Source organism: Balaenoptera borealis (genome assembly GCF_965194805.1).
Source record: "Balaenoptera borealis genome assembly, chromosome: 13".
In the NCBI taxonomy this organism is placed as follows: domain Eukaryota; kingdom Metazoa; phylum Chordata; class Mammalia; order Artiodactyla; family Balaenopteridae; genus Balaenoptera; species Balaenoptera borealis.
In genome coordinates, this window is record NC_138870.1 from 20,624,253 (window position 1) to 20,651,020 (window position 26,768).

Here is a 26,768-nt window from a genome sequence, read left to right on the forward strand (position 1 = left end):
CCAGGCAAATATTGTTTCTTCCACCAGAGCATGTTATGACTGAGTTAAAATACTCATTACTGCTTGCCTCATATACAAACAAACTGCGAGCAACTTTGGGACATCAACTCTTCTTATCTGGGAAAAAAACAAAACAAAAAATATCTAAAACAGTGCAATGCACGTACCTTGGTATAAGTGAAGTTTAGGAGATTATAGCCTAAGGAGGAATGATTGCATTGATAACACCATTTAAACCTTCCAAATATACTTTGTTGGTAAATACACTAAATAGGAAGGGGCGTTTTGCTTTCTCAAAAAAGTTGTAGAAGTGGAAACATTTATGGCCTTCGTCGGTTCTACAGAATTTTAACAAACTACCACTCACACATTACTGAATTTTAAAGTGGAAAAGGCCAGGGTTTCTTGTTGAGAAAAAAAATGCATTAGTGTTTCATTGGTGTTCAGTGGAAGTGTGTTTTATTCCTTCTAAGATAAAGCTCCCAAAGGAAGGGTTTAAAAGGAATTCCTGCATCTTTAACCTAAGAGGATGAAGACCTTGATATGAAGAAAGGACAAAGCTAAGATTGCAGGGGAGAGAAAAGAATTGAAACAATCAATGTGTTGATGCCAGCTTAAAGAGGGTCACTGAGAGATCAGCATTACCTGCCTCTGTTCCTTAATTAAAAAGAGAAAGATGACAGTGTCCACTACTCATCACTATGGTAACATTCAAATATCAGGCAGTTTGGACCAGCAGGCCACTCAAAAGCAAAGCCCAGTGAATGTTTAAGTAAATCCATATAACATATAGGCTTATTCAAAATATGATGTAGCAGAGCTACAAATAAAGTTTTAAAATCAAGCCAAGTGTTTATTTTCCTCAGGCATCATTTAAGTTAAAAACATTAAAGAAAACATGCTAATGAAAAGGCAGAATAGGATACATTATGTGTGAGGGGGAGGCCTTTTAAAAGAGTTTTTGAACAGATTTCCATTGTTTCTCTGTACAAGTTGTATTACATTATCTTTTGCCTTTCACCATTTCTATGATCCAAGCTGCATCCACCCTAATTGTCTACGATTTTCATTGTTCATTTCGTTCCATTTTTATTCTGCAGAAATATATTTCACTTACACTAATTATTGTTTGTGTATGGTTTTTGTTAATTATAGATTTTCCACCCTTTTATCTTCTTGTTTCCTATCTTCTCATCCAATTCATGCATCATCATTACCGTCATCAAAGAATGTTAATCACTGAAAACTGTGGTTTTCTTTTCAATAATCAAGCAAAACTTGTAGAACTTCTCATTACCTGAATGATGTTATATGTCATTTATTGTACTATATCACACACACTGTATCCTTCACTTCTGTCAACAAGTTAGCTATTATCTGTTCTACAGGTATCTTTCTAACATTAAAAAAAAAAATTAAAAGTTTAAAATCTCATTACTGATGGCCATTACAAAATAAGACAATCACGTTTACACAAATAGCATACACATTTGTTCTATATTTTACACAGCTTTTATGATAGAAAGTGATTATCAAACATGCTTTTTTGACACACTGCATTTGCAAAATGCATCTTATTTAACAGAGTACTATCCTCTACTGCTGTTGAAGCCTGTACAAAGAAATAGGCTATTTTCCTACTTAAATGTTACCCTTCTCAGAGCAGTAGCAGTTCCATAAGCCAGCAAGGTGTTATAGGGAGGGAAGTAATAGCACTGTTTGCTCAGGCAATATAATGTTCTATTGACATTGGATTCATTATATGGTCTACATTAACATTATTTTTACTTGAACACGGTAAAGCTCTTTGAGCTAGCAATATTTTAAGTTTTCTCTGCCTCACAGGGCATTTATCTCTATTCTCTTGTTCCTATTTCCAGTGTTTCATATTTGAAACCTGTAGGTTTAATATTACAATAACATTTTACTCAATCAAAATGAATCTTTACTTCGAAAGTTTTATTATATTGCTACTACAAATAGTTGCCTCAAACATCTTACTCTGACAGTATGACTTTAAACAGCACTTTCATTGTAAGTAACCAATTTTTATATTATCAATTTTCCTTCACATTTATTCTTGCTTTAAAAAATCTTCTAACTCCAGCTCAGATACATAGCAGCACCAGGCTGCATTATGACTACTTGAAAACAGTGAGCCAATTCAAATGAAAGAACACAGAATAATGGGTAAAATCCTTTTCTTTATGTAGTGTTCTGAAAAACTACAAAAGCATAACTCCAGCTTTTGTTTAAGATATTCATCTTTTTCTAATTTTGAAGAATTATGCACTTCTACCACTTTCTGCCTCTTTAAGGCTTTCTAAACAGTCAATTTAATCACCGGGAGTTCCTTTATTAAAAATAGCAGAGACAGTCCTGATCTGGTAAAACACTTCTGAAAGTGAGAAACAAGTAGTGAAGTCTCACCCACAATCACCTGCTTCTTTATGCAAATCCTGAATCTAGCTGCTTCTCATATCCACTAGGGGGATCATTACACAGTAAAAATAGATTGGTCTCTTTATAGGTGTTTTCTTCCTAACTTAATAGCACGAAGAAGAAAATTAGTTTCAAACAACAAAACAAAAATCACGTCGACAGAACTAATGGTAAAATATTTTAATAATATTAGATGTTGAAAAGTATTTCTGGTTATTTTTAAAAACTGTTATTTTAAAATCCACATTCGGAAACTAAGCCTATAGTCCATGTCCTAATTTCCAAAAAAGTAAAGGCAGAAGCAGAATTCTTGGAAAACATATATCCACAAGTTCAAATATGCTATAACACAAACTTACTTTAATGCCAATCTCACTGAAATTTTTGTCTGATGATACATTAGGAAATAATGATGTTCACATTTCTGAAAGAAACTTCTAAAAGTCATCAACTTCATCCCTCTGCCTATAAGAGGTATCAACACTCATCAACGGTTCTTCAACTGGTTTGGTCTATGGATTACTTACGCAAAGACACAAAACTAAAGATTCTGTAAATCAACTATCTTGCCCCATCCTCTTGCCAACGCAAATAAAGCTCCCCAAAATTCGCGACAAGCCTATCCCTGCTTTTAATAAAGCCCAAAGATTTGCTATCATGTAACAAAACATTACAAAAGTCATAGAGAACAACAACAATTGTTGTTGCAGCATTATGGCACCATAATGGCTGCGATATTGCGATTTAAAAGAAAACTATATATTTGGTCTTCCTGACTCACGGCTCCCGAAACCCTTGGAATTTCCTAAGTGTTGAGAGTGATCAAGGTGTCCTCTGTTATGTTAATGAGGTGACATGGGGGAAGAAGGTTAGGGATGGGGCTGGCCGCCAGAGGAGCCAACCACATGATTAGAGGGTTGGAAGTTTCTGTCCCAATGCCTACTTCCGGGAAGCGGGGAGGGGTTGGAGAGGGAATCAATCGCCAACTGCCAAGGATTCAATCAATCCTTCCTATGTAATGAAGCCTCCATAAAAACCCAAAAGGATGGGGTGCGGAGAGCTTCTGGGTTGGTGAACATGTAGAGGTGCTGGGAGAGTGACACACCTGCAGAGCCCTATGCATCTCTTTCATCTGGCTGCTCCTGACTTATATCCTTTTATAATAAACTAGTGATCTAGTATGTAAAATGTTTCTCTGAGTTCTGTGAGCTGCTCTAGCAAATTGATGGAACCCAAGACGGGGGTCTCGAAAACCTCCAATCTATATAGTCAGTTGATCAGAAGTGCAGGTGATAAATTTGGCTTGAGACTGGCATCTGAAGTGGGGGGGAGGAGCAGTCTTGTAGGACTGAATCCTTAACCTATGGAATCTGATGCTATCTCCAGACAGATCATGTCATAATGTAGATGACTTCTCAAATGCCCTGCTGCTATCCGAGAACTGCTTGCTGAAAGTGTGGGGAAACCCCCTTCCCCACATTGGAATTGGTCTCAGAACCATGTTAACAGCCTAACAGTAATCTCAACTAAGGCCTTCTCTGATCAGTTTTGTAGAGTCAGCCTAGGCCCCGCATCAAGGGCTCATTAAATATTTGATAAACAAATGGATGACTGATCTGGGAAGAAACACTGACAACCAATGACTTCCCTATGATTCAAATGTATAAAAGAAAACGCTGCATTTTCAAATATCTCCATAAAGAAGACATAAAGTACCTGACTGATGAGAATTAAGACGGAATGGATTTAAAGGATCCTGTAGGCCTATTTCCCAAATTTTACACTAAGTCAGAGTTTCTCAACCTCAGCATTATTGACAGTTTGGGTCAGATAAGACTTTATTATGGAAGACTGCTGCACTGTGTAGGAAGTTTAGCAGCACCCTAGGCTTCTACGTCACTAGATGCCAATAGCGTCCCCAGATTGTGACAAGCAAAAATGTCTCTAGACATTGCCAAACATCCCCTGGGGTTAAAATTACCCCCAGTTGAGAAGCCTGCATTAAACAAATCACATTTCTAAACTTGAAATTACCAAGAGAAATCTAGAAAAGGCTTCACGGAATATTTTAAACATTAGATAACATCTATCAAAGGGCAAAGCTGACAGTCACAACCTATGTTTTTGCTGCAGGGATAAAGAGTGTGTACAGTGTAGCCTATGAGTGACGTATTAGACCAGCCAACACCTTCAGCTCCTGGGTCTTACCAGGGTCTAACTAAAACAATTACCAGAAATAAAAGTCATATATTAGTATCACTAATAAGAGCTTTGTAAGATATTAATATATCAGTTGTTTTAATGCCTAAAAAACCTGTGTGGATCATTGAGACACAAATCTGTTATCTGTCTGGTTTAGCTCAAAATCAATGTTTATTGAATCTACACATTTTTAAGTTGGAAATTCCAATAATTCAGATTGTAGACTGAATTGTGAAATCTACTGATTCTTACAACCATGATGTTTCTCATATGTAAACCTCTAATCAAGTGGGTTTTTTTAAAAAAGCTTTTCTTGTTGAAAATCTCAAAGCTGAAAAAAAAAAAAAAAAACCTAACATTAAACCTTAGAATTCTTCTTCATGGTAATTCTTCAAATATGTGATGACTCATAGGAGGCCCTCAAAAGCTTCCTTCTTTCTTTGCTAATCACAACTTCAATCATTACTCATAAATTATTTTTCCTTGACCTTTAATTATTTTAGGTTAATCCACTGTAGATATTTTCCACTCTCTACATTCCTTTTTAATGGAACAACCTCTATTTGCTTCAGCTTTTGTAAAGAGTCTTGCCATCACCAAGAATGGTGCAAGATTAACAGTAGTGTTTTTCTTTCTATGTATAAAGTAGCTAGGCTTATCAATCATTACAACAAACAGCCAAATAGGGAAGAAGGAACCTCTAAAGCCATTTTTACCATGGCTCAACTACCAAAATTCAGGCAAATATTTCAAGATGTTTAAGCAGTTTTGCCATTGGAATGGATAACATCATCACAGATGACAGTCCACTGAAATGAAAAGATTTGATAATCACAAAAATCAGTGATTGGCAAACTATAGCCTGTATGCCAAATTCAGCCTGCCATTTAATTTTGTAAATAAAGTTTTATTGGAACACAGCCACACTGTTTGTGAATTGCATGTGGCTACTTTCATGCCACGATGGCAGAGTTAAGTAGTTGCAACAGAGACAATCTAGTGCTTGAGGCCTAAACTGTCTACTCTCCAGCCCTTTACAAAAAAGGTTTGTTGGCCTCTGTTGGAGAACATCCAAGTAAGACTTCATCAAGTAGAGAACAGGCAGATAGAATGTAGCTGATTTACTATCGTGTGCAGGAATACAGAACACTTCCCGGTACTTATTCCTGAATCATTGCTTTTAAAAAGCATCAATGGAAAGAATTAAAAAATAATTAAAAAAAAAATTTACCCCAATGATTTAGATTACTGTTTCTCAATTTATTAGAACCGAAAAATATTTTAAAATATTCTTATTGTCCCCTTATTCTTCTGAAATGAAAGTCATAAATAATTTAAATTACTCAGATGCTGATTTCAACAAAATCAATATAATGTCCTAGCTGAAATTTACAGGACAAATCAAACAGGAGTAATTTATAATAAAACAATATGTATTCAAATATATAAATACTCAATATATCTACCCTGGAAGAAAAAATAATCAAGTCAGATATTTAAAACTGTGTGTAAATCACTAAAAATCCAGAGGTAAAAGTACAGATTGATACAACTGGGTTGTTATTTGGTAACTCAAGTATCATAAGGTAACGTGATACTTTAAAATGATAAACATCCTTAGTGACGTTCAGAACAAATGAAATACAATCTTTCTTTGTTTTATCATTTTTAGGGTTGCATTTCTGAGAAAAATAATATCTATTAAACTATATGAAAATACTCTGGTATGTAATACAAAGTTAGATCTTTGGCTCAAATAATTATAAACAATATAAAATTTTTATTATTACACCGTTGTATGCAGGGCTTCTGATTTAAAATTGTGGGCGCTCCTCTCCAATCTCTTAGGTAGAATAATAAAGTATAAAGAGATATAAAAAAAAACAGTAAAAAAGATGGGATGAAATGATCAGCGGATAAGAATTTTCAACAGATTACTGGACAACGAAAAGGTGTGGAAGAAAGAATGATGAAATAGAACAGAGAAAAACTGCAACCCGGAAGATTTGGGGAGGGGCTACAAATGACTGACAATGTACTAGGTGCCCTGACACACTTCAGGAAGGTTCAGGATGTGGAAATTCTAGCCAACTTGGAGAGCAGGAAGGGAAGGTGAAATGGAAAACTTGACAATTAAGGGAATCAAAACCCCACTCACTAGCTTCATCCCTGTGTGCATATTACCTGAATTCAGCAATATAGAAAAATCCCATTGAAAAAATAAAGATTTTGCTAATGAGCTTGACAATCCTATAAGAAAAGACCTCTCTGATTTGAAGGACTGAGGAGACAAGAATTACGGCTGGTCTTCTGACCACCCCTTTAAGTGAAGCTTTGCTTATTAACAAGCGCTGTCCAGATGTAGACCTGATTCTACTTCTCCTCTTTACAATTTTATATAGGTAATTAAGAATCAGCAAACATTTGAGGAAAGTTTGCAGCCTGAAAAAGAACGATCAAATTAAAAAAAAAAAAAAAAAAGATTCTAGAGGAAACAGATAATTCAGGGCAGAGAAATTTTTTTAAATAAATCTCAAAATCTTCAGAGAGACTTGAAAAGACATTGAATTTATAAAATGATAAGATTCTATGAATAATGAAGTATCAGAGAAGAAGAAAATATACGTAAAAATTAAAAATGGATGGGCTGAATTTGTTTTTAACTCCAAGAATCGGCTTAGAGATTGAATTGAACAAGTATATAAATGGAATATATAAGAGAAAACCCATGAAGAATCAATACAAGAAGTTTAATACACAAGAAAAAGAGAAAATAAAGTGACAGAAATCAAAGAAGATTTATCAAATCCAGAAGACATTACTATTCTCAATAAAAGGACCTACAGAATAGACGATCTAGTCTTATTATTCAAAACATAAATAAATTATTACAAAAAAGCAAAATATCAATTAAATAAACTACCTGCCTTGATATATTTTTGTGAAATTTTGAAAAACTGAAATGGTTATCAACTTGGAATTCTGTATCCCACAGAATTATAAAAGTCAGGTGTAGGTGTATAAGCAAAGTAAAATCATTTTTAGACATGTGAAGTCTCAGAAATGTTTGTCTTATGCGAAGTTTCTTAGTAAGTTATTTGAGGATGTACCCTGATAAGCTCTGCAGCAAGTCCAAAAAACAATGAGAATAGAATAGTCAGAAAAGAGTTCAGAAAAGGAAGTCTCCAGGAAGAGAAAAAAAAAAAAAATCCTAAGTGGGAGAAGGTGCATACTAGCATAAGTGATATGCCAGAATTTGAAAAAATTGAGGATATGATAAAGGCAAATATTGCAAAGAAATAAATAAATAAAAAGAAAGGAAGGCAATTTGAAACTTCAACATGAAAAACAAAGAGATGCTCAAAAAGGACATATAATCATAGTTTGCTTGTCAGACGTACAGTAAAAATTTGCATAGTCATAACAAGGTAAATACTATTTATTGATCTTGAACTTTTAGAATCAACATATAGATAAATAATTGGGGATTTAATCATGTTTTCAGAACATCATTAGGTTTTCAGAATAGAATGCAAATATTATTATCTTTGACGTTGTTAATATAGAAGTATAGATGACAGAAATTGTGAAGGAGGAGGATGGAAATGAAAGCCAAAGAAAAGAATAGGGATGCTAATACCTTCCTTTAGTAAAATGGAACATCAAGAGATACAACAAATACCAATATTAATTAAAGGTATAAGTAGATACCTAAATTTAAAAGACAACCAATAGAGAAGCAAAGTTGAATACTATAACTATATCACAGGATAGGAGAAAGGATGAGAGAATGTTATAAGTGAGCTGAAGCCTCTTCTATTTGGCAACTAACGGATGCCTCAAATGCCTCAATTTGATAAATCAAGAAACAATGGTATATACATAGTATCGACAACATAGATTTTTAACATATACTTGGCATAGACTCCACTAGCAGTCTGGTGAAGCCTACGGAACTAGTCTCAAAATAATAGTCTAAAGGCATAAAACAAAATATATAGAATTGCAAAGAAATCAATTATACTAAAATACAGAAATACTAAACAAATGTGTGGTATAGCAATAGATGTTTCTTTACTAATGCATTAAATAACAAGACCTAATTTGGAAGTAGAAAGGAGTGTAAACAATATTTCAAGATAGATTTTGCAACAACTTCATGTCATATGAAAATACTTCTGAATTCTACCACTGATGAAGTCACAGTATTGCTAATACTACTGTGGATCGTTGCCTATGCTAAATTTCAATTTGTATGTAACTCTTTTCCCCCATCCAAGCACGCAGACCTTATGCATCAACTCTAGGCTAAAAATTCCTGACTTAGAAGTATGGAGAAGAAATTAAAGTAATAATGTTTGCCTCTGGAAAATGCCATAGGGCTAATGAATGTGGTATGGTACAGAACTGCTGCCATGAACTGCTTGATTTTTCTAATCACATGTATGTATTACTTTGATAAAAACACTTAAAACACTTTACTTAAAATTTAAAATGTACATATATAATGCAATATGTATATGTGTGTGTATGTACATGTATATAATATATATCAATATAATATAAAATGCTGGCCATTATATATCTCAAACCTGATAATTATCTAAAAATGAAAAATTTCTAAGCCCTTACTTACCTTAAATCACTGGCACAGATAGTTCTTAATGCTCCAATGATAGAAAGAAATTATCTAAAGTCATTAAACATCTTGATAATATCAAAACAATTAGATGAGATTACTTGACATGATCACAGATCCTTTTTTAAAACCTTAGGAAATCCCTATTCATCAGTAATTGTATTTATTCAATTGTAGGCAGGAAAATGCCTCTGCAGATGAAAGCAGACGTTACAGTCTTGGTCAAACCTGAAAAAGCTTCAAGTAAAATAGAATCTAATTGACCTACGTTTTTTCTTAATCAAGGCACCTACAGTGTCAAGGAGAATAACGTAACAGGAAAATACACCAATACCAATGTAGGGTTATTGTAAACAGGCATTTGGCAGAGAATATGAGAATGACTTTAAATTACACAAATGTGTTCCTATTAAACCTAGCAGTAACTGAGATCATGCACATGAATGTTCTCTGCAGACTGAAAAGACAGGCATTGGGAAATATTGGAGAGTTCTGGTCTCAGTAATGAGAAGTATTAAGAATGTGTTAAGGTTAAGACATGCCCCTTAACCTTTCTAAGACTGTTTCCTCATGCAAAAAAAAGAAAGAGGGATTATTCTATAATAATATTTGGTCACATATAACTCTAAAGATGTTGAATTTAATCTCTGATTCAAATTTAAATTGGTATTTTCTTATTAGTATTAGACACTAAACAAGCATTTGGTTGTTTGAAAGGAATATTCCTTAACTTCCTCTTGTGTAATCCTCTGTGTAACAAATCTAAAATTCCTTAACCTTCATTGTGAACAAAATTTAAATAGAGGTTTCCCATTCTATAAAATTTTTTTGCATCATTAAAACTATACACCAGCAAGCATTGTAAGAAATCACTGAAAACTGAGAGGCATTATATTGGGAATGCTGTATACATGACTAGCTGATTAACACTTGAGGTTACATTTTACTTTTTAAATTTTGTAAAATGAATGCACATTCTTAAAAATATCTCTGAACTTGGCAAGAATCACACTTTAAATGTAATTATGTAAAACCATAATTTACAGAGTACCTCCATTTAACAATCTACTCCACTCTATCCTAATTTTACCCTAAAGTAGGTAATAAGATATTGGAGAATATTAAAAACAAATATACTTCCTTCAATTACAAACAATTATTTCATTGAATTTAAAAGACCTATTACTTTTTTCATTTTAATGTATTATTAAAGAATAATAGACATAGAAAAAGGTGCACAAGTCATAGTGGTCAGCTCAATATCTGTAATAATTGAGCTTACCGGTGAAATCCTATACCTAAATCAAGAAATAAAACCTTGCCAGCATTTCCCAAGGCCCTCCTCTTGCATTTCTTTCCAGTTACTAATATCCCCAGGTAACAACTACCCTTGCTTTAGAAGCAGCATAGGTCAGCTTTGTCAGTTATTGTAGTTTATATAAGTGGACTCATACACTACATACCACTTCATGTTTGGCTCATGTGCTGAGCATTATGCTTGTGAAATTCACATATAGTTATGTGCAGCTATAGATCATACATTTTCACTACTGTATAGTTTTCCCCATTAAGAATAAGCAACAATTTATTTATGCATTCCATATTTTGGGCATTTGTATAATTTCTCGATTTGGGCTATTGTAACAGTGCTACTCTGAACTAGATTCTAGTACATATCCTTCAGTGAACATATGTAAGCGTACCTATTGGATAAACACTTAGAGGTGGAACTGGAATTACAGTTATTCATACATATGTTCAACTTTAGTCGATACTAAACAGTTTCTTAAGTGGTTGTGTGGTTTATATTCTCACTAGCAGAGTATTAGAGCTGTTTTTTTCCATATCCCCACCAACACTAAGTATTTTGTGTTTAAAAGGCCTATTACTTTTAATTCAGTAAATATTCATTGAATACTTACTAAAGTTAGCCACTGTAAACTGGTTACTTTTCTAAATACCACAAGTGATAAAGGTCCAGAGAGCAAAAATGCTTTTATTATCCAAAATACCTTTTCAAACTATTATTCAGAACTATCCAACCCCCCATCACCTAACCAGCATAAAGCAAAATGATTTTATTTGGAATAAGAAAGGGAAGATATCATTAGAAACTATGGCATGGCCTTCAAAAATAGAGGGTTGAACAACACTTATCCTAGGTAATATCATATATCTACCGAACTATTAGTCCTCTTCAGACTAAATAAAGAGATAATCTACTTAAGAGCAAAAGAAAGACAATATACCTGTAGCTTTTCCTTATGGCAGAAGACTCAAATGGGTTATCTAAGGAGCTTATCTGACTCAAGAGCTATCTTTTATTTAGTCTTCAGTGTGGTTTTGTTCCCCTCTTTTGAGAAACATTTAAAGCATCTAAGACATGTAAAAATCAGGACACTTTACATAAGCATCTAGAATTCTGACTTTGCTGGAAAAAAATAAGACTGAGTAACAATAAACCCAACACGTGAAAAAAAATTAAAACAGCCCCCTTTGCTTGAGGCAGATGCTCTCTTGAGTTTCCCAGGGTCCTCCTTATCCCCAGTTATCTGTAACGTGAGGTCTGGGCCCAGAGCAGAACTGAGCTCCAACCTGGCAAATTTGGAGAGAGCTGAATTCTTATACTAGGCTCATTTCATTCATTGCATTACTTTCCTCACTCTGGGGTTTAAATGATTACAAAACAAATAATTTGGGGTCATCAGCATTTTATAACAAGCTATCAAGGACTTAGAGAATATTAGAAAATGGCTCCAGATCATATACACTTTATGACAACTGACAATGACCACAGATCCATAAATATATCATAACATAGGGAAGAACCTGACTTACAGGACAAGCAGGACAATGGGACACTGGGTTCTGGGTGTCTTTCCTCAGATGGAAGTTCCTCCTATACTTTTAAGGGTTATAAAATTCTAAGTCGCTCGACAGTGGCACCAGAAGTATCTGTGCAAGATCCAAGTCTGGTTCATTAAGAAGGGGAGGGTTATGATTCAAGACAAACTGCCATCCCAGATTAAAGCATATTATCACCCCAAGCATTAGAGTCCCTTCACAGAATGTTACGCATTCTTTTGATATTTTGTCCATAAGACAAAAGTGAACAACAGATCAGAATATTAAAAGGTAATCTATATCCTAAAAATACACCAGAGTAGGACAAGTAAGATATTCAGCTATTTAGTAAAATGTAAAATATTTAGTAAATATTTAGTAAAATATCCAGCTCTACTGGATATTTAGTTTATATTTTAAGGCATAATAACCCCTGGAACAGCTCAGTGAGGTAAATGATCATATTTTTGTTTTGTTGCTATTTTATTTCCATGTTTTTCCTGAAAAAGAAAGCTTCTTAAAAGCAATTTCTATAAGTGAATTCGAGGTCAGCCGAACGTACCTCTGCAGAAACAGTGTTTGAAGGACACAATGTGATGTTAACTTGAAGTAATGTGATGTTTACTTAAGGAGCTGAGAAACTGCTGCTGGGCTGCTGTGAAGCCATTAGAGGCAAGTTCAATGTCAACCAAGGTGAGAGGTTAAGCATAAAGCTTACCAGCAAAAGCCAAGATTTGACCATCAAGTTTCTGTTAAAATCATTACTGAAAGAGCAGAGCAGTCATGGCCAGGTCCCCCACTGGCTATGCACCTCACCTGGCCTCTCCCAGGTGTACAGACAACTACTCCCTACGTGCATCACCTTCAGAGCAACTTCCTTAGTGCCCATTTCTTCTAACCCACTAGCATCCTGATGGATGTTTCTTCTGTTTGTTGAAAAGAAGTACTTGCATAGAAAAGATTATATCCACCAATACTATTAGAAAAAAATAGAGAGGTAAACTAATTCAAAGTAGCAGATAATACCACAAAGTACATCGTTACATCTCAGAAACACAGTTAGGAAAACGCTTTCTTTCCTTTTTAAGTTCCCTGAATTACACTGAATATACATACTAACTAACAACATAAAAAGTCCTTCTCGCAGTTATTTACAGGCAAGATTCCATAGAAAAGCAACTTCAACTTGTACCTTCCTTAAACTGTTTCCCTTCATTAAATCTTACTTCCAGGCCATTTTTCATTGCCCAAACATCACGTGGTTGAAATTCAAATGATTGGATAATTTAACTAAGAACATTATAAGGAAGTTGTGCATGCTGCATTAAGTCATGGCAATCTCAAAAGCAATGTAAATTATAATGATACACATCTTTCTTTTTATTCCTTGTACCAACCTTCAGATTCAATAGGGAGTTGAGTATGAATCATTTTGGTATAAATATCAGGCATATTCCAAAACAGAGAGATAGTTACCGTTGTGTGTACCAGAACAAACTGCATATCATCACTGACACGTAGAATATGAAGATGTTCTTTCTAAAACTCCTCACGTCATGGGGACCAGGGTTGAGCAGCTGGTACTCCCAGCTGGGTAAGTAACTGTATCCCCATCCACTCTTATTCTCACTGTGTCCTTCCAGAAGATGCATGCTAACTTCAAGAGTCTCACCTCTCCCTGAAAGAACAGTGCTACCCTTCTTGTGACAAAAAGGTGATAAACAGTTACGTTGGTTTTTTTTTGGGGGGGCTGTGCTGCGTGGCATGTTAGTTCGACCAGGGATCAAACCCGCAACCCCTGCAGTGGAAGTGCAGTCTTAACCACTGGACCGCCAGGGAAGTCCCCAGTTATATTGATTTTTAACATGCAATCAAATGGCTGGTAAAATACTCATGTAAAAAAAGTTTTGTAAAGAAATCTAGACTACTAATAGACTCACGTTAAATACTGTATGCTATTTTTCTTAATTAAAAAAAAAGTATCTCTATCCTCCCTTGATCCCCCCTGCTGTCCTGATGCACTTTGTACTGGTACTTCTCCCACATAATAATCTTTCATAATGTGTCTGCTCAGTAGCAAACAGTTCTTATTGGCTAATGCAGATTTTAAAGTTAGGTAGAAAAATTTTGCTTTGTACCTCCTGAACAGAAATTACTTGGAAACCAGAATCACGCAATGCATCCAACAGGTCTGTTCTAACAACAGCCCCAGGACATTTCGAGTATGGCTTTTCCTGGCAAAAACCATTCACTGATTAGTTCACAGAAGAGGGTGAAATTCAAACTCCTGGACCCTTCAGTAATTCCTCCAGCAAAAAGAACAATCTGAAAGTGCAGGCCTCATTGAAAATAGCATACATTAAAACCACCTTCCATTATGCAAATGTTCTTGCATAAATCACTTATGGAATATTATGAAACACGACAGAAAAAAAAAAGAAAAAAGAAAAGAAAACAAATGCATTTTGAATGGATCCCCAGGACTACATCATGATACAAATTTGGTCAAGAGTTTTTACTTGGTAGAGAAGAATTAGGGTCCAGTGAGCTACATTCACCACTGGTCTCCACTGGAGACTAATGCACTAATTGGAATAAAATATTTCTCAGATAGCCACTATCCTTTCTAAATCTAAAAGGGGTTATTCAGCCTTTATTATAATTTAGTCATTCAGCATATAAGAAATGAAGAGTAACCATAAATACAAGATGGTAGTATTTGTAACACATATTCAGATACATTGGTAAGTGTAAAACAGGGTTTTGTTTTCCTCCAGATTCCTTTCTGAATAATGGAGTGATATCATAGATTTCCTCAAACTCTAAGCACAAAGAGAATCTCTGTGAAAGGAAGATGAGAGACATTTTCTGATGATTATAAATATAGCTAATTTTTCCAAAAGAGAGGAAAAAATGAATTACATTCAAATTAGAATGACTTTTAATCCTGGGCCAAAAATACATTAAAACCCTTATTTCTAATGCAAACACAATTCCTCATTGTAAAGTTTCTTTTTTATGGATTTATTATATAGGTCAAAGTTTCCTTAAGGAGGAATCTCAGAGCAATTTCACATGAGACGTAAAGACTTTGAAGACATAAACACAGACCCCATTAGGAAACACCAGTTGCGGGCTTATTCCTCAGACCTTTCTTCTTATTCAGTCATTCAGCGAATAGTTACTGAGCACCTATGAACTCTGTGGCAACATAACTAGACCCGGCACGATCTAATGTCATGCTTTCCAATCACTGCAAGGTACCTCTTCACCCCTTCTGTTTTCCTAACTCTCTTTGTCCATGATCTCTGAGTAGTAAGAGAAAGAAAACTCAGAAAACATTTAAAAACTGTCTCTAGGCGGGTCTAATAGATGTGTTGAGGTTAAAAAAATATATACATTTCCAACAGATGTACTTTAACCCCTCCCTCTCCTTCTGTCAGCATTTAAACAAAGTGAAGTCTCTTTCGTCTTAAGAACATAAAATCAAAAAGAAAATAAACTTTCCTTAGACATCACTTTACCTCCAAAGAGAGAAAAGTCTGGGACTTTCTTTTTTTGACATTCCCTCGCTTTCTACTCTCTTCTCCACTCATGCGACTTTGGTTTCTGCACCGTCATTTTCCCAAAGCTGCCAGTGCTAGGCCCCTAGTGACCCACACACCACCGAATCCAAGGGGTACTTTCAGAGCCACACTTCGTTTCACATCTCAGTAGCATTTCAACCACCATGACCACTTCCTTCCTTAGATGCACTCTCTTCTCTGGGTTTTCAGGACACTCTCTTCCTTCTCTCTAAACCCTCTTCCTCCTCAGCCCAAACCCTGAAGGTGGGCGTTCCTCAGAGCTGCGTTCCAGGCCCTCTTTTGATTCACTATGTGATCTCATCTACTCCCATATGTTAAATTCCCACCTAACATGCCAATGCCTTCAAAATCTGTATCTCCTTCCCAGACCCTTATAATATGCTTAAAACCCACCTACTCAAGTATCTACTCAGTATCTCCATTGGAAGCCTTTCAGAAAACACAAAATTAATGTGCTCCAAACTGGACCCATTCACTTGGGCGCCCCTTCCAGCCTTCCTCATTTCCATAAGGACACCACAAAGCTCCTTGCTGCTCCAGGAAAAATAAAAACAAAAACATGAAATCATCCTTACTCTTCTCCTCACCCCACCCTATCCTCTGCCTAAGTAATAAATAACTATGCCCCGTAGAGTCTACATGACGTTATAGGTTTTCAATCTTGGCTTCTCTGCATCTCCACAACCAGCATCCCACTCAGTCCACAAGCATCTTTTGTTTGGACTGATGACATAGGCTACAGAAACACTGTTTTATAATGCAAATCTGACCCTGCCATTCTCCAGCTAAAATAAGTTCCTTGCCTTCCTTCTGCCAAAATCCTACACCTGTGTACAGAATCCTTCATAATCTAGCTGTATGTAGTCCTCTACTTATAATTCAGCACCTCGCTGCCCCTTTGCTGTCTAGAGTTACTGCTTTCTCTGGGGTCACAGCTCACAGTGGGCTGACTCATCTCAGTACCCACATACTACTACTCCTTACCTGGTGGAGTTCTTTCCTTTCCTCCCACCCTTCACTTAATTACATCCTGCTTCAGGTCTAATCTTAAAAAAGGCTTCTCAGGGATGCCTTCCTTGAAGCTCAACAGACTAGTTTTATGGTTATGTGTTTGCATTAACTAGCATATGATTGGTATATACTACAAATGGATTTAGCATGAGATGGCACATTATAAATAAATATCAGATTTTTAAATGAAGACCAAATATAATAAATTAAGTTGGTTATCAAGTTTAGTTCATTAGCTCATTATTAATGCCATCAAGTCACACTGCCAGGACACTTCTAAATTTCTGTATTCCTAGATTCACTTATAAACAACTTGAAAGCAGAGACTGAGAAAGTTTCTGCCACTGTGTAGAAATAAAGTCGGAGACCCCACCTTTATACTACTGCTTTGGCAAAAAGGCATTAAATTATTATTATTTTTTATTTTATATTGGAGCATAGTTGATTAACAATGTTGTGTTAGTTTCAGGAGTACAGCAAAGTGATTCAGTTATACATATACATGTATCTATTCTTTTTCAAATTCATTTCCCATTTAGGTTGTTACATAATATTGAGCAGGGCTCCATTAAATTCTTGAGTCTCCTCAGTGCCCCTCCCCAAAGAGACAACAAATCAGCACTCCCTTTTGAATGCATATGAAACATGCCCACCACCCAACCTCCAACACCACCAGACTCTAACTTGGGAAGCTTGAGCCCCAAACCAAACACACAGAGAAGTGAGTGACTTACAGTAACACCATCTAGTTTGATCTAATTTTTATATTAGTGGTTCCCTGCAGCCCTCAGATTAGCCCATAGTTCCCATAGCAGCCTACCATTTTCCTGAGGGAAATAAGATCCATCCTGGCAGACACCTAGCCCAATCTCCTGTGATTTGGTGAAAAACACTTTATTATGGATAATTCTTACCCTCTGAATCGATTTTTTTTTTCCCTTCTGTAAGCATCCAGCCAGCCTTGATTAATTTCTCTGGAGGGTTTTTCTGGGGTTTTTTTGTCCTTCATCTTGATAAACTTCCTTTCTCTTTCCAGCAGTGTTTGTTGCCACTGCTGTTGGTGTTTTTTGTCTTTGTTTTTGTTATTTTTATGATCATATGGAAAAATATTTTAAATTAATTCTCAAATAACTAGATTTTTAAATGAGGTTACTAAATTCATACTGTTAGATATTTTATAAGTATTTGCTGAGCAAAAATTGTGTGTCAATCACTATGCTAAATATATGTTAACAGTGCACTGTGAAGAAACTGGCATCGACCTTTACCCTTCTCTCACGAAGCTGACAGTGTAGTGGGGGAGATAGATAGGCAGTAAATAAGTAAACATAACGACATAAAATTCTATAATTGTAAGCATATGAAGAAAATAAACATGGTGAAAAGCCAGGAAAAATCAGTGCAAGATACAAAATTAGATAGGGTAGCTAGGAAGAACCCTCTGAACTTGACATTTAAGCAGAGTACTGAAGGATGGTGGGTTGTTGTGGGGTAGAGGGAAGGTCTACACAGCGGGGACAGTGTATACAAAGGCCCTGATATGGGGACAGCTTTGGACATGTTCTCCAACTGAATGGGAGTGTGATTTCAACTTCATAAATGAGAGAGTAATGGCTCAAATTGAAGTTACAGAAGTAAGCAGAAGCCATATCCTGCAAAGCCTATTTTGGCCATGGCAAAGAATTTGGATTTAATTCCAGTTATAATGAGAAGTCATTGGAGGGCATTAAATAGGGGAATAACATGATATGATTTATATTTTATGACCTGATTTATATTTTAAAGGGATCACTCAGGCTATGTGGTAAATAGATTTGTGGGAGAGGGGTGAGAGGAGAAGCAGAGTGACCAGTTGGGAAACTATTGCTAAAGTCCAGAAGAAAAATGGTGGCATAAGGAAGGTGGCAATGGAGAAAAGAATTAGAAGTGGAGAGCTTCAAAGAATTTGCAAATAGAAAAACTGGGATTTGCTGATAGATTTAAACATAATTATGCATATTTACCAGAATATCTGACTGCTGTTAATCCATACAAACATGCAGTCATGACTTAACTTCCATTGTGATTACAATGGGAATAATCAGTTGGATGGATGATACTAATTTAAAGCAAAGAATAATTTAGAGAAAATATTGAAAATACATCCATAATGAAGTTGCTTTTGAAGGATGTTAAACACCTTTTCAGTTGAATAAGCCCTTTATAGTCATTAGCAACATATTAGGGGCTTTGGTCTATGTCTGTTAAAAAGAAGTTCAGTACAATAGGAATATTATTTTTGTCATGGCTAATGTACCGTTTACTAATTTTTTTTAAAGTGATGCTGTGGACTGTGTTGGCTACACACGTCATTGGCCCAGCATGCTATTCCACTCCTCATCTGATAAAAGCACCCCCTTTTCTTCCAAGGTATTCCTCTCCCATACTTGTACCTTGGGTGTGTACTTGGCCCATGTCTGGCTCTGTACCTGATCTTTGTGGCCACAAAAACGAATTGTACAGGGATGGGTATGTACCCAAATCAGGCCTTCTCTGGGTTTTTTTTGAATTGCACACAGAGGGTGGCTCTCCTCTCCTAGTGGAGAACTGGAACTGTTAAGACAGAGGACGCCTGAGTTCAGCCTGAGCACTCGTAGTAAATTAGAGCAGAGTCAGTTAGAAGATAATAGAAAAGGAGGCGAGGAAAAGAAAGATTCTAAAATCAAACTAGTTTAAGTTAGTCTGAGTTGAGTTTATTTTACTACAACTGAGAGAGTCCTAACTCCCTAAAGGGAAATACATTGACTAAAGAGAGCCTAAAAGATATGGGGTGAAAAGTTTTAAAGGTTAAAGTTAAAGGTTAGAAAGATTGAACAGCCAACCTTAGAGTTGTAGGGTTTTGTTCATTTGCTTTATTTTTTAAGAGTAGAGTTTTATATATTTATTTTTATGTAACTCTAATATGCCTATGGTAAAAATTCAAACAAAATGGATATGTTTGTCTGTGTGCATGCATGTGTGTGTATGTATTTAAGACTGCCTATGTACAGCATATATCTGGAAGGATATTCAAGAAACTGTCAACAGTGCTTGCCTCTGGAAGAGGCAAGAAAACAAAGGGACAGGAGTGGGAGAAAGAACTATGGGATATGTTAGGAATACAACCAAGGAGAAGGGAAGGCAGATCTGAAATAACATATTCTAAAGCAGTGGTATGAAAATATATAGCTGATACATTCAGATGCTTCAAAAAATGATTATATTAGGTTATTATTATTGAAGAAAACTATGAGTCTAGGGTGAATAATATGTGTGGACAGTATGCCTTTTGAAAGTCTATTTAGCGCCAATGAGTAAGATACATATTGGGAGAGAACGTGAAAGGCTAAAAGGACAATCTGCTTATCTGAATAAGAGAGAGGGCAGATGATAAAAAATCATGTTCTATAAGAATTTCATACAAGTCTGAATCAGCTCCAATCTGCTGGACTTTGGAATTCAAAATTTTTAACTTATTCATATGTGGATATTTCATTTCAATTATTTAAGTTTAGTTAAGGATCGTCTGTTGGGAAGGGCCGCAAAAGAAAGAGAAGTATATATCTTCCTAGAGTAATGACTACAGAAATGGGGGAGACAGAGAAGAGAAAAAGAAAAAAGTGAGCCCAGCACACTCCCCAGATCCTTAAAGAGAACAGAAGGGAGGCAGAAGCTGCACTGACCACTGTGGTCTCCTCCTCACCTTTTGGTGGCCCTTCCCATGTGGACATTCCTCTTCTTCCTACACACATTCTGCATGAGCAAATCTTCTCAACTCCTGGCTTTCTTCAATTAGCACCTGTATCTCAAAGACAACCAAGTGTGTGCACGTGTGTGTGTGTGTGTACATATATTCAACTTTCATTTCTATTCTAAGTGACAGCTCCATATTTTTACCTAGAGCTCTCTCTCTAGGTGACCTAAGCCACTAACATCTAACATATTCACAAGTGACTCATTATTTTCCATTCCTCAAACCTATACCTTCTTCTGACTCCCAAAGTATCACCATTCATCTAATTATTCCAAAGTACAAATCTCTGAACTGCCTTCAAAAATTCATCATTCAAGATTCAACTCCAAAGATATTTCCTCTGAAACTTTTACCAACCTCCTCAGAGTCATTAACCTTTCTGGGTATATCTGTAGTTTTTAAAAAATGTCTTCATTAGAGCATTTATAACACTGTATTGCATGGTTTAATATGTGTGATGTTCTTTGACATTAGACTGGCAGTTTCTAGCGGGCCAGAGATTTATCTAATGCATTTTTCAAAACCCAGAATCTCGTACTGTATCTATCATAAAAGTAAAAGCTCAATTATTGTTCATTGAATTTATCTATAACACTTGATTCCATTTCACAAAAAGTAATCGTTTTATATTGAATTGCATTACTAAACTAACAATTTAAACATGTAACCTTAACTTTACATATATTTATAATCTCACTGTAAGAATATGCAGAAGATGAAAATGTACAACAGAAGTGAATATCAGGTGGGTGATTTTAGATCAGCAGCTGCCATTATTTATACTTTAGAATTATGAACTATGTGAGTAATGGCGTATAGGATAAATTCATGTGATTGCCATGTGTAGGATATGTGAGAAAAAGAGACAGAGACAGAGTGGTACACATCTGTGTTATTAAAACTGTGTCTATGTTTAAAACAAGTATTTTCAGACTTCACAGGATCACTGGGTACAAATCCGCTACCTCCACGTTTTGTCTACACTGAACTAGATTCTCAGCATTTTTTCTTCACTTTTTTTCCCCTCTCATGTCAGAGGCTAATTCAGACTCAATCAAGTCCTACAGGACTCAGGCACCATGACCATATCTTTGTTATCGTCTTGTTAATAATTGAAGAGATATTGTTTGCTCTACCATTCTGTCAAGTTCCCATTCCTGGCTCTCTTCAACACCCAATACGAAGTAAAAATTTACTTAGTTTAATTCAGTTACATTCAGCAAACATGTATTGATCACACATGCACCAAAGCATTCTGCTATGGGCTGGGATACAGAAATGATAGACTCAGACAACACCCATTCTCAAGTAGCTTTCAGTTAAGCAAACTAAAAAGTTCAGAATAAAAATGTTTGAACTCTAATCTTATCACGCATACCTAGTGTGCAATCCAATAAGTAAATCCTTCAACCACAGAGCAAAGTTTTCCAACAGGATGACTGATTTTTTTTTTAAGGTTTAATGTCTTTTACAAAAAACAAAAACAATGATTTTCTTACTAACACTTTAGAGTAATAATTATATGTATGATTTTTTTTTTTAATTGCATCTTTCACTTCCTGTTCTGGAAGTTAGTACCAAAATAAATGTCCATTAGGGCTCATCGAAAGAGGAAAACAAGGAAAAGACAAGGAGGGCTCTTAAAGTTAAGTTATTCAGGAATATCTACATACTTGGGCTGGAATTTTAAAAAGCACCCCTAAGAAGCCAAATTTATACAGAAATAATTTTCTTTTTCTTTCTTTTTTTTTTTTTGCTATATGTTGTGATCGCCACAATAAGTTTAGTCATCATCCATCACCACAGCTATAAATTTTTTTCTTGTGATGAGAACTTTTAAGATTCACTCTCTTAGCAACTTTCAAATATCTAGTACAGCATTGTTAACTATAGTCATAGTTACACGAAATTATGTAAGAGGTTATATAAAATATTTTGCTTAATTTAAAGAGAGCATTTTAAATGTCCTCACACATAAAAGCTTACTCTAAATATTTTAATTCTAGTTTGAAAATTAAACAAGTAAAACCAACAACAGCACTATAATCACAGCTGAATGATGATGGGAAAAGTTACAAAATTCATACGCTAAATTTTAAATCCTGACATTTAAAAAAACAGAATCAGACACTTTAAAGGTGAGGACAAGAAGAAAGGAAAGGCTAGATGCTGCATTACACATGCACTCAGTACTGCCCTTCCCTGAAACGCCCATCAAAGTCTTAAAAGACTGTCCACAGTCTAAGTCCACTCTATCAGGAGACCAGAATCCCTGCAGGTGAAAAGTAAAATCAACTAGCCTTGGAGTCCTGGAAGACAAGATGATATACTATGCGACTCTATAAGTGTTAACATTTCTCTAATATTTCCAATACCACAATTAGAAATAAAAATAGACAACACTGGTTGGCATACTGGCTTCCCGCTCTGCTTTGATAAGAAGGAAAATCAGATGCAGAAATGCATAAAGTTACTGATGAGATTCTGGGTCTTGCTACTGTGAGCAAGTAGATCACTCAGGACACCACACTCCCTGGAGAAAGAGTCGCAGGCACAGCTTTAAAAAGTCATGAAGAAAAGTCCAGATTCGTTTCCTTTCATCCAGGGTAATCGTTTTATGAACTATGCTACTGGCCCCAGCACCTTACCTAGATGTCAAAATCATCTGGAACATCCTCTACATTTAAGAAAGATAAAGAAGAGAGAACTGTGGTGTGAAATCAGGGGGGGGTGGGTGGAGAACTGCCTTCCCCTTTTAAGAGCAGCATCAATTAATCCCAGGGGAGGCGGGTACAGTTTACTAGTTAATTAGTCCAGGGATGAGGCTCTTTCATGTGTAATTCAGAACAGGAACACCTGGTGTGCGGCTCTTCAAAGCACAAGGGGAGGGGGCAGGGAAGCCAAACAATGCAGGAGAGGTCACAACAGAAAGCAACAGCACAAGAACAAAAACTGTTTCTCTCTGACCTTCACCCTGCTGTAAATAAAGTGAGATTCCTGAGGGCCCCCTCCCCCTAAGGTCCGGGGAGAACAAACAGCTCCTGGCCCACTCGGGGAGTTCTAAGAAGACATGGTGTTAACTAATTGTTTTATAACCCAATTAAAAAGAAAACAGAGAGCCAGAGAAAGGCAAATACAGATATAATGACTATAATCACATTCTGATATATAGCGCACACCAAAAATATTGACATGCTGTCTCTCTGCTGTGTGACCAGGGCTGCCCAGGTAGCATTCAACAAAATTAGGAAAGGAGGCTTCTACTTTAGGACAAATTACCTTGTTCTCTTGAATCTGAAACTGAGCCATTTGCTAATGGAACACCTCTCGTTGTGAATTCTGAAATGGTGAGGTCATTTTTTTTTTTTGATTGTCGCTTCTAAACATGCTGGTTGTAGACAGGTTGATAAATGCAGGTGAAGAAACATTAATGTTTAAATTGGACCAAATAATATATGATTTCAGCTGTGGTATCCATTTAAAGAAAAAAATAATAAATTAGGGGTTTTATTAGGGGGTTCATTCAGAAGGAATGAGGGAAAGTATCCTGGAATGGATGGAATCTGGTACCTTTTAAAAATCACCACCATGAGAAATTCTACAACACAGAACACAGTGTCTAAAGATAAGAAAAAGCCTACCATAAAGAGTTTTAACCTAATTTTAAAGATTGCAGGATCAGAAGAAAATGGCTTAACAATTTCGAACATTGATTATACTTGTTTCTGTTCTAGGGAAAACTTTAATAAAAACTATCTCATATCCTCTTTTTCGTGTGTGTTTGTGTGTGTGTGTGTATGTGTGTGTATTGGGGGGGGTATAAATGTGTGTTTATTCACACCACACACCCACATACACTTACACATAACAAAAGCAGGCTTCTGATCCATTAAACCAAAGGCATTTGAGGGGCAGGGAGGTGGAAAAGAAAGTGAAGAAATTGTGAAAATGTTCTTAGCACATTTCTACAGCTCCATATCTATAATTAAAGAATAAACAATGAGCCAGAGAAGGGAGAGTTGAATAAAAATACAGAATTATCTGGTGGCACAAGGAAAAGAAAGTCATTCAAAGGAAAAGTAAAAATAAGTGTAGACAATTGACTTGAGACTTACATGTGTATGAAAATTCACTTTTAAACCACTGACCACAGGTCCCAACCATTCAAAAATTTTAGTTTCAGGTTCTAGCTATTTAAGTCATAATCCAGAAAAACAAGATTATCTTTCCTCTGTATTTTTAAAATTCACTTATTTATTTATAAGTGTCATATCTGTCCTGAACAGAAAGAATGAAAATCAGCTCAAACTGAAAAGGAGAAAAAGCAGCCTTGCCATGAGTCAGGCTTGGAGGACAGACACAGAAAAAGCCAAACATTAAAAACAGAAAACACTGTTTCTTCCAAGGCCATGCAGTTGTTGCAAAATGCCATTATGACCCCTCTCATTTTTACCGATGTCACCGCAGTGCCACTTGCTATTTTCATTTCTTATTAGGAATACCCAATTGCTGCTAAACGGCCCTGGTCTAAACTATGACAACATCCAATCCCTGGTTAATTTCCACTGCTAATCCCACCTCAGAAACAGCAACAAGTCCAAAACTGATCCTTCCTCCCCTTAGATTCTCCTCAGAATCCTTCAGGAGGAAGCCAACCTCAAAAGTTGCTCTCTCCTAACTCCTCTCAAGGTAATTCCATGCTTCTTTGAAATGCCCTCCCTCACTACAAGTCAACATATCTGATTTTGTCGGACTACAGGCTTGTTCTTGGTGGTTTTTAGCTGATTAGGTTTTTTACACATTCAGTAAGCAATTATTGAGTTTCTACTATGTGGAATGCACCGGTGTTCTGAAAAAGATAAATGAAAATAAGTCTCATACCTTGCTTTCCTGAGGACATGCTATCTTGGAGAGGTAAGAGAGATGTATAATAATGTAAATAAATACCACACGAATAATTACAACAGGAAAAGTACTAAGTACTCTGGAGGTTCATAGGACAGAAGGATGACTATCAGGATGGGATCCAGGGATGCCTAGAGAGAAAGCAGCACATGACCTGGACCTTAAAAGAGATTTTGTGAGGCCCAGGGGCCGGCAGTCCCAGTGGAGGAGAGAGCAGGAACCAAGATGTACAGACTGGGAAGACCCGTGCGTGTTCAGGGATTGGCAACCTACTTTAGTTGGAACACAAAGTACACACTTGAAATTACTGGGAAGTCAGCCTGACATCTGAGACTGAAACAAATGTATTTGGTAGATGATATGGGACCACTAAAGGTTTCTGAGCAAGACAACAGCTCCATCAGAGGTATACTTTAGTATGATTTATCCAATAATGTTATGAGAGACTGGGAAGTGTTAAAGTACAAAATTTCTCATTTGTGACACTTGTTAAAACAGTAAGGCAGACTTTATTCAAAGAAACTATGGCAAGAGGAATAGGAACTACGATGCTACAATGGGATTTTGCAGTAGGGGAGAGAAATTGGGCTCAGCACTGAATACGAAAAGGAAAAGTGGGAATTTATAGCCAAGGAGGTGGGTGGGGGGTCAGTGAATGGAAAGCTACTGAGAGGAAACATCAGGGGTAAGGAGGGATTTCTGGTGAGACCAACCTAACAGGATTCTTGCTGAAGGCAGGCGGGGTGGTCAGACATCACCCCAGTGGGTTGCAGGAAGATGAAGAACCTCATCAGACATGGGGGGTTAGCCAATACTGAGGAGGGGAGATTCCGGCTAAACTGACCTAGCAAGATTCTTGCTAAACCTGGACAATGCAGAGGCAGAGACGAAAGCCCAAAAGTCAGAGCCTCGTGGAGAAGACAGTTCCGAGGAGCCTGACCAAAGTCTCTCAAGGAGAGACTGTTGGAAGACAGAAGGCTATTTTAAGCAGTGCCATTGGGAGTTAACCAGGGTTTGAAGTGAAAACGGGAGTGGAAAGGAAAGAAGCATCTAAGAAAGACACTAAAGGCAAATATCAGACAGTGGTGATGGATAGGACACGGGAAGCAAGAGGGAGGAGTCAGGGAGGACGGAGGTGTGGAGCCTGTGTAACCAGGAGCGCTATGGACGACCCCTTGCAGGAAGTGGAGAAATCTCAGGGGAGACCATGGAGCGCAGAAGAGTCCTGGGTCACCATCCCCTCTCAATCTAGTCCGCAGAGGTCCAAATTCCCATTCCTTCTCTGTTCAGTTTTAATAGTTACCCTGGAGAGAGAGTGAGCAGCAGTTTCAACTAAAGGAAGTGAATAACTTACGGTAAAATGTGG

The 26,768-nt window shown here is 36.4% G+C and overlaps 1 protein-coding gene across 1 annotated transcript in view; it reads right to left on the minus strand.

The window, feature by feature from the left end:
• SOX5 (SRY-box transcription factor 5) overlaps positions 1-26,768 on the minus strand; it is a 993,423-nt gene that overhangs the window by 545,676 nt on the left and 420,979 nt on the right. The gene's annotated exons all lie outside the window — the stretch shown is intronic.